At 42.1% G+C, this 10,129-nt stretch overlaps 1 protein-coding gene across 1 annotated transcript in view; it reads left to right on the forward strand.

The window, feature by feature from the left end:
- LOC104492412 (interleukin-1 receptor type 2-like) overlaps window positions 1-10,129 on the forward strand; it is a gene marked incomplete at its 3' end in the record, with an annotated part of 37,500 nt that overhangs the window by 973 nt on the left and 26,398 nt on the right. The gene's annotated exons all lie outside the window — the stretch shown is intronic.

Raw genomic sequence — 10,129 nt, forward strand, 5'->3', positions numbered from 1 at the left:
GCAGTGAGACACTGATTAATGTAATTTGCTTACAAAATTTGGTGAAGCAAGCATTTTTTAAAACCAGTTTCATCCTTAATAGAAGTCTGAATTTAGCCTAAAACCAGAGGTTTCACTCTTCTAACACGTGGGCTTAGTAACAGGCAGGTAAAAATAACTAGGCTAGTTCTATAAACTGTTAAATGTTGTAGGAAACATTTTGGGGCGGTGATGTTTTTCTTTTTTAAGAATGCAATGCACTAAAACTCTTTTAAGAATGTAGTTAATACTGCTTATTCATGAAAAAAACAGCGTATACCTGTGTTTAGATGTAAGATCCCAGCTCTGGCTCTTTTTCTTTCTTTTTTTTTTTTAAAGTCAGTTTTATTTTATGAATAAGTTCTGACATTTGTAATAAATGTCTTGAGAGTAATAATTTGTTTAATGGCTACATGTTCATTACTTGAGAAATCTTGAGTGTATAATAATCTGTTGGTGTTGTATAATGCACAGTGTCATGATTCAACCGTTTTCCTTTTCGTTTTCACTTCTGTTTTCTTTTTTTTTTTTTTTCCCAATTCCTTTGGTGGGGTACTTTGTTGACAGCTGCCTTAAGCTGTTCATTCAGTGAACAGGCTCTCAGTGTTTCATGGGCTTTGTCTTCTGCTGCGGTTAACCTTCCTTCATGGCATGACAGGTAGGGCTTTTTAAACGTGTATTTAACTCAGCCAAGCCGGTGGCTTGAGTGACTGGTCACACAATCAGTTAAGAGCCAAGAGCACCGAGCGTGCAAAGCTCAGACTCAACAGACCCTTCTTTTGGTGTCAAATCTGACTGCTGTAAATCCTTCAACCTTAGTCAGCGTTGCTGCTGAAGACTCTCCTTCGAACGTCGTAGACAGTTGAAAAGTGAGCGGTAAATGCATACCGCCAGCACAGCGTGTGCACACACACACCCATACTCCCCCACCCCCTAAAGCATCAAAACTCAAGAAAGCCTTACATTTGCTGGTGGAGGAATACCTAGAACTATTTTTTTTTTTAATTGTATGACTTTTGGATAGCGTCAAAGGTGAAGGATGTGTTCTTTTCAGGCCCAGTGTGGTCATCCGGAAGAACGATCAACCTTTTGTACAGTAATGAACTAAAGGGGACTTGGAAACACAATGTCGTGGTAGACGTGGGTGTAATCACACAGTCGCCCTGTAGTGTAGTTTGCTGAAGCTAATTCGATCGAATGTCATTTAAATCTGCGTGATTTTAATCTTCCAGTGCTATGTGGTCAAAAATTAATCTAGTCCTTGAAAGCTGATGCTATTCACCTAGAGGAAGATGCTCCAGTACCATAGGGATGCCCAGGTTATGGATACGTGCTGTTGAAGTTTTGAGGCTCCGGGGTGGGGGGATCTCTCCTTCCATCGGTGGGGCTGCCCGCCTGGCAGCTTCTGCCTCCACAGAAGTGCCAGCGTGGCAAGGTAAAAACAGTATTACAAAACCACTACGTATACCAACATGGAAGTCTTCAAACAGTGCTTTTGTAAGCAAAGAAGAAATGAAAAGCTCCTAGGTTTAGTTTTAAGCTTTAATAAGTAATAATTTTCTGTATCTTTAAGTCAAAGTAACCCTAACTTGTATGACTGCAGTGTTTTTATTTTTTATCTTATGCACATGTTATGTTGGAGAAAATGTTTACAAAAATGGTTTTGTTACACTAATGTGCATCACATATTTATGGTTTATTTGAAAGTGATTTTTGTGGGTTTTTTAGTTTTTCATAGTAGTAGCAGTAGTACACTTTTTGTGATTTATAACCCCAAACTCTGCTGATTATAAAGATGCTAAACAGTAATACAAAATGACAAGCTGCATTAAAATTACTAATCGTGGAGCTGCAAAGCAGACTGGTGACAAGTAAAACACTCAGCCTTTTTTTTGCAGTGCTATCTAACTTGTCTTCTGTGTATTATGGAAATTACTGTTTTTTCCCCGTTTTTCCTTAAATAAAGTCAAATTGACACCTATTGTATGTGGAAAGTATTTTGAGTATCTGCTGGCTGCAGAAATCAAGCTGCATGTGCCTACTTGCATGTATCATAAGAACAAAAGCCTTGTTGTCAAATCTCATTATTTTAGAGACTTTGACAATAAATGTGGGCTTTTGAGGGTGCTTTTTTTTTTTTGTAGTTTTTCTTTTTTTTTTCTTAAAGCCCTTTCTCCTGGTGTAGTTGCTCACTTAAGAATTACAGTTTTCCTTTTAAAGAAAAAAAGTGAAAAGCGTAGAAGCAGTAGTGAGCACCCAGTGGTTCAGAAAGTGGTTGTCACACAAAGGAGAGCCTGGCAGCATTGTGAACGTGCCTTCCCACCACGCTGCCTTCAGGCGTGTTGATTTTTGCAGTGCAGCATTCCTTATTGCCAAGAGAGGGCAATGAATGGGAGTCCCAAGCCAGATTCTTGCACGGCATAAAAGCACAGTTCCAAAAAAACCTCAGGCTCTCCAAGTCATAAGCTGTCAGTACTGAGCAGGTTTGATGCAAAGATGCTGTTCCCAGGGTTCTTTTTGGCCTTCGCCCATGTTTTTCCACCATGAGCTCTGTCTGTTTCCTCAAGCGGAGATATGCAGTAGATGTTTCCTTCTGACTAGGCTGGTCTCTGTGAGAAGAGGAAGTCTGTATTCCCGGGCTCTTACCTTTCCTTGCACTTCTGCAGAAAACCTGGGATGTGGTGTAAGTTCAAAAATGTTTCAGGGTTTCACTTGCTTCCGATGGTCAAAGGTATCTGAAATCCTTGATCCTCCATGGCTTTCTCACTTCTGCAAGTGCTGGTACTGTCTGAGCTGAAAAAACTAGCAGGACCAGCCAGCTGCTGGTCAGGCTTCTGCTGGCTCCGCTCCAGTTGCTGCTCCAGAGCTGCTGATTTCCTTCAGTCTTTCCTGACCTATTGAAGACTCCCCTCAGTTAAACGTACTTAGCATAGTCAAGAACCTTAGCTAGTCCTGAAGACAGATACGAACTATTGCTCATTACTGTGTGTAACTGAAAGCAGCAACCTCAGGTATGAGCTTCACTAAGCAGCAGATCTTATTACTCTGTTGGACTCGTGTAGATAGCAAGGATGAGAGAAGCTGAAATTTGTCCCTTGTGGGGGGAGGAGACGTACATAGGACAGAAGAGAACAAATAGTACAGCAAAAGAACATGTGCATCTTCAAAATTAACAACTGCAGCAGTGAAACCAAAGAAAGAAATGATCAACCATCAAAAGGAGCATTTGAAACAATTTCTTTACAAAGCTTTTAAATATGCAAGTTAAATATTAGTAATGAGAAGTGCAGGACACTTACCCATGAGATTAAAGTTTAAAACCTGCAAAATAAAAAAAGACACAAGAGAGAGCCCTTTTTGGAGAGGTTGCTTTGCTGAAAGACACATGGTAGAGCATTAGGAAAGTGGTGAAATCTGGTTTTGTGGGCTGCCACCTTTTGTGCAGAGAGGTTATTAATTCTTCTGCTTGTATCTATATCATGGTCTGGGATGAGGACTTTAATATTGCTAAAAAGAGACTGAAGTTGTTGGAGAAACAATTTCAAATGCAAGAAAAAGCACCTGTGGCAGAGAGAGGACTCACCACTGTGCGTTCAGGATGGGACTCTGCTGTATCAAAATGGTCCAAGGCAACAAACTTGCTAACAGTAACGCGAACCCATTTCCACCTCTGTGTCTGGTGCCGTTGTTCACCTGTGAGCTCCAACATCCCAGCCCAGAGCTGTTTCTCTCTTCTTGCAACATGACTGAAGGACTGTCAGCACCAAGTTGTGCCGTGTTGATTGTGCATTATTCTGTAAAGCACTTGTCATGGCCAGCCCAGTTTACTTGCCGTTGGCTTGCTCTTTGCTCTTAAATCCCAAGCAGTCCAGCAGGAGTCCTGGGAACCTAACTGCAAAAAGACTTCTTTTGCCACACGAGGAGCATGCTTTATGGCCAAGATTTCACCTGCACATGAGAGGTGTCCCTTGCCCGCAAACCTGTTTCGGTGCATGTACGGAACAAAGCAAGATCAAAGAGCTGTGTTTGCCAGCAGCTGTAAAAATGTTGCCTACAGCTCTCTTCCCAGAGATCCAGTATGCCCGAAGTCAGTGCTGAGCTCCAGCACCCAGCTGTTGACCTATGTCCAACCCATTAAAGGCCGGTAACAACTGCTTTCTTTGATCTTCACCTCTTTTCATAAGAATTTTTTTTAACACGCTGTGATGTTGGTGCTGCTTGGGGAGGTGTGGAAATGCAGGCAGGGGCAGGTGGTGCATGGACTGCTGTGGAAGTTACTGGTTAGGGGAATTAAAGGAGAACATCAGGTAACTGCCATCGCTTAATTCTCACTTTGTGATTGTGTGGCCCCATGCAGAGTATGCTCCGCTAGAGGGTTTAAAAACTCTTGATCTAGAAATGCTGACCATCTTGCTCCTTTTCCTTATCTCTCTGGTTTATCCCATTCTTATTCTAAGCAATAATAAACTAAGGAGAGAAGGAAGGAGGGAGAAAGGTGTTTTGTTGTTTAAGAAAATAAATTCCTGACTCAATAATTATTAAGTTCCAGCTGAGGAAATGACAGGTTTTTTTTTTTTTTCTTTATTAAATTATAACAGGAGATTCGCTTTAACGTTTCATTCTCAGGGTCTTGTGGTTCTATGAGGTAAATATGTGGCTTGGGAAAGTTAATTTTTTCCAATTGCTGTACACAGCTCAAATTTTACTTGCCCCCTCTGTGAAATTTTTATTGCACAACCTTGTGTTTGTCATTCAGCGTAATTTGTCCATTAGAAGGCATTACCACACTTCCAATTTATTTTAATATTTCATCTACCAAGCGATTTTGCCCATGCCATGTTAGCCATGGGAAAATGCTTTTCTGTCTGTGAAACAACTCTTGGAGTGAAGGGATTGTAAAATACTGTTTACCTTTGCTCTTGTCATAGGGGGATTACTGACGATATTTGTTTGAGTGCCACTGGTATAGTTAGCAAGACTTGAGTCTTATAGACAGTCAGAGCTGAAAGACAGAAAAGCCTAAGCGTTGTGTTTGGGAGTTTTTAGTGAGTCAGAGAGTAAGAAAAACAGGTTTTAGTCCAAGATATTTCACCTCAACCATTAAACCATCTTAGCCCCTTGGTGTTTGATGAAGGTGATAGAGTGGAGTCCACATGGTTGCTTTCCTGGGCCAGATACTGACACTTTCTAACCTTTGGTGATTCACAGAGCAAGCTGTTGGCAAGGCTAGACCTGTGACTAAGCCAAGCACAGAGAGAATTCGTGTTTTCCTCTTCTGTTTAGTGGTAATGACTTTACCAAATTTTTCACCATTGTTAGGCACACGTTGTTAGTGCATGTAGATGGCATGCAGATGGTGTAGGGCATGCAACGATGTGCACTCACAGCACAGAAAGCAACCATATCCTGGGCTGCATTAAAAAGTGTGGCCAGCAGGTCGAGAGAGGTGGTCCTGCTGCTCTACTCTGCTCTGAAGAGACCCTGCCTGGAGTACTGTGTCCAGCTGTGGAGTCCTCAGCACAAGAAGGGCATGAAGCTGTTGGAGCAGGTCCAGAGGAGGGCCACAAAAATCATCAGAGGGCTGGAAGACCTCTGCTATGAGGACAGGCTGAGAGAGTTGGACTTGTTCATCCTGGAGAAGAGAAGGGTCCAGGGAGACATTACTGCAGCTGTTCAGTACTTAAAGGGAGCTTATAAGAAAGACTGACACAGACTTTTTAGTAGGGCCTGTTGTGACAGGACAAGGGGTGAAGGTTTTAACCTAAAAGAGGGGAGATTTCTACTGGATATCAGGAAGAAATTTTTTACAGTGAGGGTGATGAACACTGACACAGGTTGTCTGGAAAGGTGGTAGATGCCCCATCCCTGGAAACGTTCCAGGTCAGGTTGGATGGAGCTCTGACCAGCTCAGGGTCAGTAGTTAAAGATGCCTCTACTCAGGGCAGAGGTGGGTGGACTAGATGACCTTTAAAGATTCCTTCCAGCCCAAAGCATTCTATGATGCTATGCTTAGTTGCAAAAAGGAGGGGTCCTGGCTTTCGGCACCCTCTGTCTCCCTACTGGGTTCTCCTGGAAAAGCCTTGCCAATGCCACTGCAGACATAAACGTTTGTTTAACTTCAAACGTACCATAGACATAAGCAACCCTCTGCTCTCCCAACTAAGCAGTTATGTCCTAACCTCTACCTAATGTTTAAATGTAGTCCCAAATTTCCTAGCAATGGATCCTACCATGGTGCAGACTACACAGAGCAGCTGGCAGAGCTAGGCTTGTGTGCACATACAAAAGTTCTGGCCTAAGAACTGGCTCAATGGGCTACATTAAGTCCTAAACCTACCCCATTCAAATCATAAGAACTTCTGGAAAATTCATACAGAAATTTTCTCAATGTTTTGGTAATGAAATTAACTGGAAGATGAGAAGAGAGCACAAACTGGCATAGAATGTTAAAATGCAAAGTATGTAATTATAGACTCACAGTTGTAATGACTCTAATGGATATCAGAGACGAGTATAAAAGGAGAATAAATTATTTCAGGGCATAAAGAATCAGTTATGGGTAATTAAGCTGCAATTATCATTACTGTGCTGCTATGATAGATTTTTTTAAACTAATTTTTCTAAAATGGAATAATGCAAGTTGAGCATGAATTAATTTGTTATCTGCCATTCAGATAAAAACATTTTCCTAGTGCTTTTCAGAACATGCCAGTGGGACAGATGTCACACTTACACTAGTGAAAACACCAGAGATTTTTACGAAGTGGTTTATTTCATGTCACACAGCTGTTCAGTGCCATCTTTTAAACTCATGTTCAGTGAAGTGCATAAACCCACCCCTACTGCCAATCACGTAAGTCATCAGTCAGGTTCAACAGAGCTGTTTACGTGCTTAAGTTGAAATGCTTGGTAAATTGGTAATTCAGAGCAAGTCTGGCACTGTTTAGAGCAGCCGACAGCTTTCTTGGTTCAATCCACAGTTTTGAGTTGGCTGAACCAGGAAATCAGCTGTTGTAAAGTTTCACTTTACAGTATTGAGAGGAATAGTCATTGATGTCACCTTGCCTTAAAAGGTGAAACGTGTCAGGTGAGCAGCTGATCCATGAGCGGGAATGGTGTGTGAAGGACCAGTAGTTCTGCTCATGAAATCAGAGACCTAAGAAGGCAGTGGTGTTACAAACGCTGAGCCAGAAACACAGCGGGCCACCGTTTTTCCATCTTAAAGCACTGAAGACTTTGCAACTGAAGAGTCACTCCTTACTGGTACCAATGTACAAACTTGGGAGTGACCACACAGATTTCAGACAGAGGTTGACTTTGCCCATGTGGCATGGTAACCTGCACAAAGGAGCAAGGAAATGAGTTCTAGGTTTGCTCATAGCACTGTCTCTCTACAGATGACTCAAGGTGGCTGGGGATATTTGCAGAGTGATACTCTGAGTCCCTGAAACCTGGATGCCTTCTGGTGACCTGGCAGGCTTCCAGCACTGCTGCAGAAGTTCTGGAGTTCCCAGGGCGACAGGGGTGTCTCGAATACCTTGGACATCTGGAAGGGAACTGCATGCTTGGGTTTAGGTACCTAAATCCCGTCAGAGGCTTTATCACGTCTGTCATGACGCTGAAATCCTCCGTGCAGGGCTTGTCATCCGTTGCGTGTCTTTGTGTACTGCCTTGCGTAACTTGACCAGTCGATGCCGTAATACAAACCTTTAGGAAAAAGTATTTTAAAAAAAATGCTGAAAAATTGGAAAATACCAGGGTTTAATGTTCCCAGCTTAAAACAACCCAGACACCTCTTAGTACTGCTTAGCATTTAATTACATTTATAGACTTTTTTCCAAGTGCCATACTCACTCTACAACAGATGGTCCTTATGGGGGGGGATAAATGTTCAAAAACTCTCTTTACCTTCATTAATTAGTTGAAGCCTTATGTATAACTTCCATGGTGTCATCCAAAGTGCTCGTTTTCCCATAAATTATATCAACTTAGTATGGTTCACAAATATTAATGAACTTCTCCCCATTCCTGTGAAGCAAGGGAGGGTTATCATTAGACGCATTTTTACTTTTCTGTTAACTTGAAATAAGGAACAAAAGGAAGAGAATTTAAAAAGCATTTTGTTTCAGAAATGAAACTAAAGAGAAACATTGCTGTATTTGGTCAAGATAATTTCTTCTCCTCTGGTAGCTGTAATATTTTGCTTGCTCTGTAGCCACCAGGGTGCTATCTTATTAACTGTAATTTGAATTTTAAAGGGGTTTTCATGTTGCTGCCTACATCCATCATCCCTAAAAGCAGTGCTTTCTGAGTGGACAGCTTCTCTCATGGTCCAGCTCCCGTAGTTTGTCGCTGAAGAAAATGTGCTACATCAGATTAAATTTACGTTTTTGAGGGTATGGGTATACCTATAAAAACCCCTGTGCTGGGTGAAAGAAGGTGCTGGTAGGTAAATGCTTTATTAATTTTATGGCATCAATTAAGTATTTCAGAGTGTATCAGTTAAACAAAATACTCTGAAACTGGCCTCAGATAAATACGGTCATTGGCCTTGGACAAAATTTACCACTTGCCTTCCTTGATCAGAGTACGTGTATTTCACAAGACCAGCAGTTTTTTCCCGTTGGGAAGAATCAGTTAAATGGCAAATTAATTTTCTGATTAAAAAGGAAAAGATTGAGATTGAAAATGCATAGCCCCCTGTGATTTTTATGTGTGAAGCTCTGAAGCGATCTTTTGTCCCGTTTTCACTCGTGAGCTGCCCCAGGCTTTGCTATGTCACAGGTGAGAAGCCCCTTGTTGCCTTCAGGCCACGGCACCTACAGGTCTCAGCTGCAGACACGGGGACAGACAAACGCCAGTCATGCGTGTTTTGGGCAGGTGCCTCGAAGTGATGGCTTTTGGTAGAACAACTGAGATTTGGAGGGAGGAAAGCAACAACCACTCAGAGACTCAGCCAAGCACGCAAGCCCTTCCTTGGATGCCCAAGTGGAGAACAAGTCCTTTGAGTTCAGCCAGCCTTGTCTCCAGCTCACTGAGGGGAAACAGAGCTTGCAGTAGATGACTGTTAATTAGAGAGGCAATGAGCTTGTTATTCCTAAGGAACTAGGAATGTTCTGCCTAGCAGAACAAAGGGAATTTTAAGCTGAAAAGGAGAAAAAAGGGCGATTGTGCTATGCTATAAAACCAGTGCCTGGGTTTATAACTTATAAGTATGCTATAATGGGCCCTGATTTGTGGTATCTGTTTCTCAAGCTTGTCTTTGGAAGATGATTTATTCACTGTTTTAAATACATGTCTTCTGCCTAGAAGTGCAAGGTGCACACCTTGAAAATTCTTTTGTGAAGATAGTGCAAAACAGATTTTTCTACAAATTCTGTTTGGGGACTTTTAAAGAGTGATTTGTTGCATCACTGATGACATAGGGCGTGGACACAACCCATCACCCTGCATTATGGACTCGATGATCTTTAAGGTCTCTTCCAACCAGATAATTCTATGATTCTATGCTCGCAAAAGCAGTAGATCCAACAGGAGCAAATCCCCTTGTGCTCCTTATTGCACGTGTGTGTGTGTGTGTGTGTCTACAAAGCAAGCCAAGTGTTACTCAGCACTGTTGCTCATGCTTTCCCAGAGAACGTTTCACAATTGTGTTTCTTTACTGAGATTGATCCAATATATTGATCTCCTGGAATCAGTTTGCAACTGAGATTCACTGCATCAGATTGTTTGCTCTTAAAGAACTCTCAGAACTGAGAGTCTTGGGAGTGATCAACAGTTAAAATGTTCCCTTATGGGGTTTTCCCAGCTGGAAATATCGTCTGGAAGTGTAATCTTTGAATCTGGATTCTGCAGGAACTTGGGTAGTGTGTAAACCAGAATAAATCTAATAAATGGAGGTAAATACACCTGGCAGCTGGTCACCAGTGGTGTTCCTCAGGACTCAGTATTGGGGCCTGTCCTCCTCAACGTCTTTATCAATGATCTGGATGAGGGAATCGAGTGCACTCTCAGTAAGGTCACAGATGACACTAAGCTGGGTGGGTGAGTTGATCTGCCTGAAGGTCAGGAGGCTCTACACAGGGATCTAGAGACAGGTTGAATCAATGGG

This window comes from Buceros rhinoceros, unplaced genomic scaffold, assembly GCF_000710305.1.
Source record: "Buceros rhinoceros silvestris isolate BGI_N320 unplaced genomic scaffold, ASM71030v1 scaffold6844, whole genome shotgun sequence".
Taxonomy (NCBI): Eukaryota; Metazoa; Chordata; class Aves; order Bucerotiformes; family Bucerotidae; genus Buceros; species Buceros rhinoceros.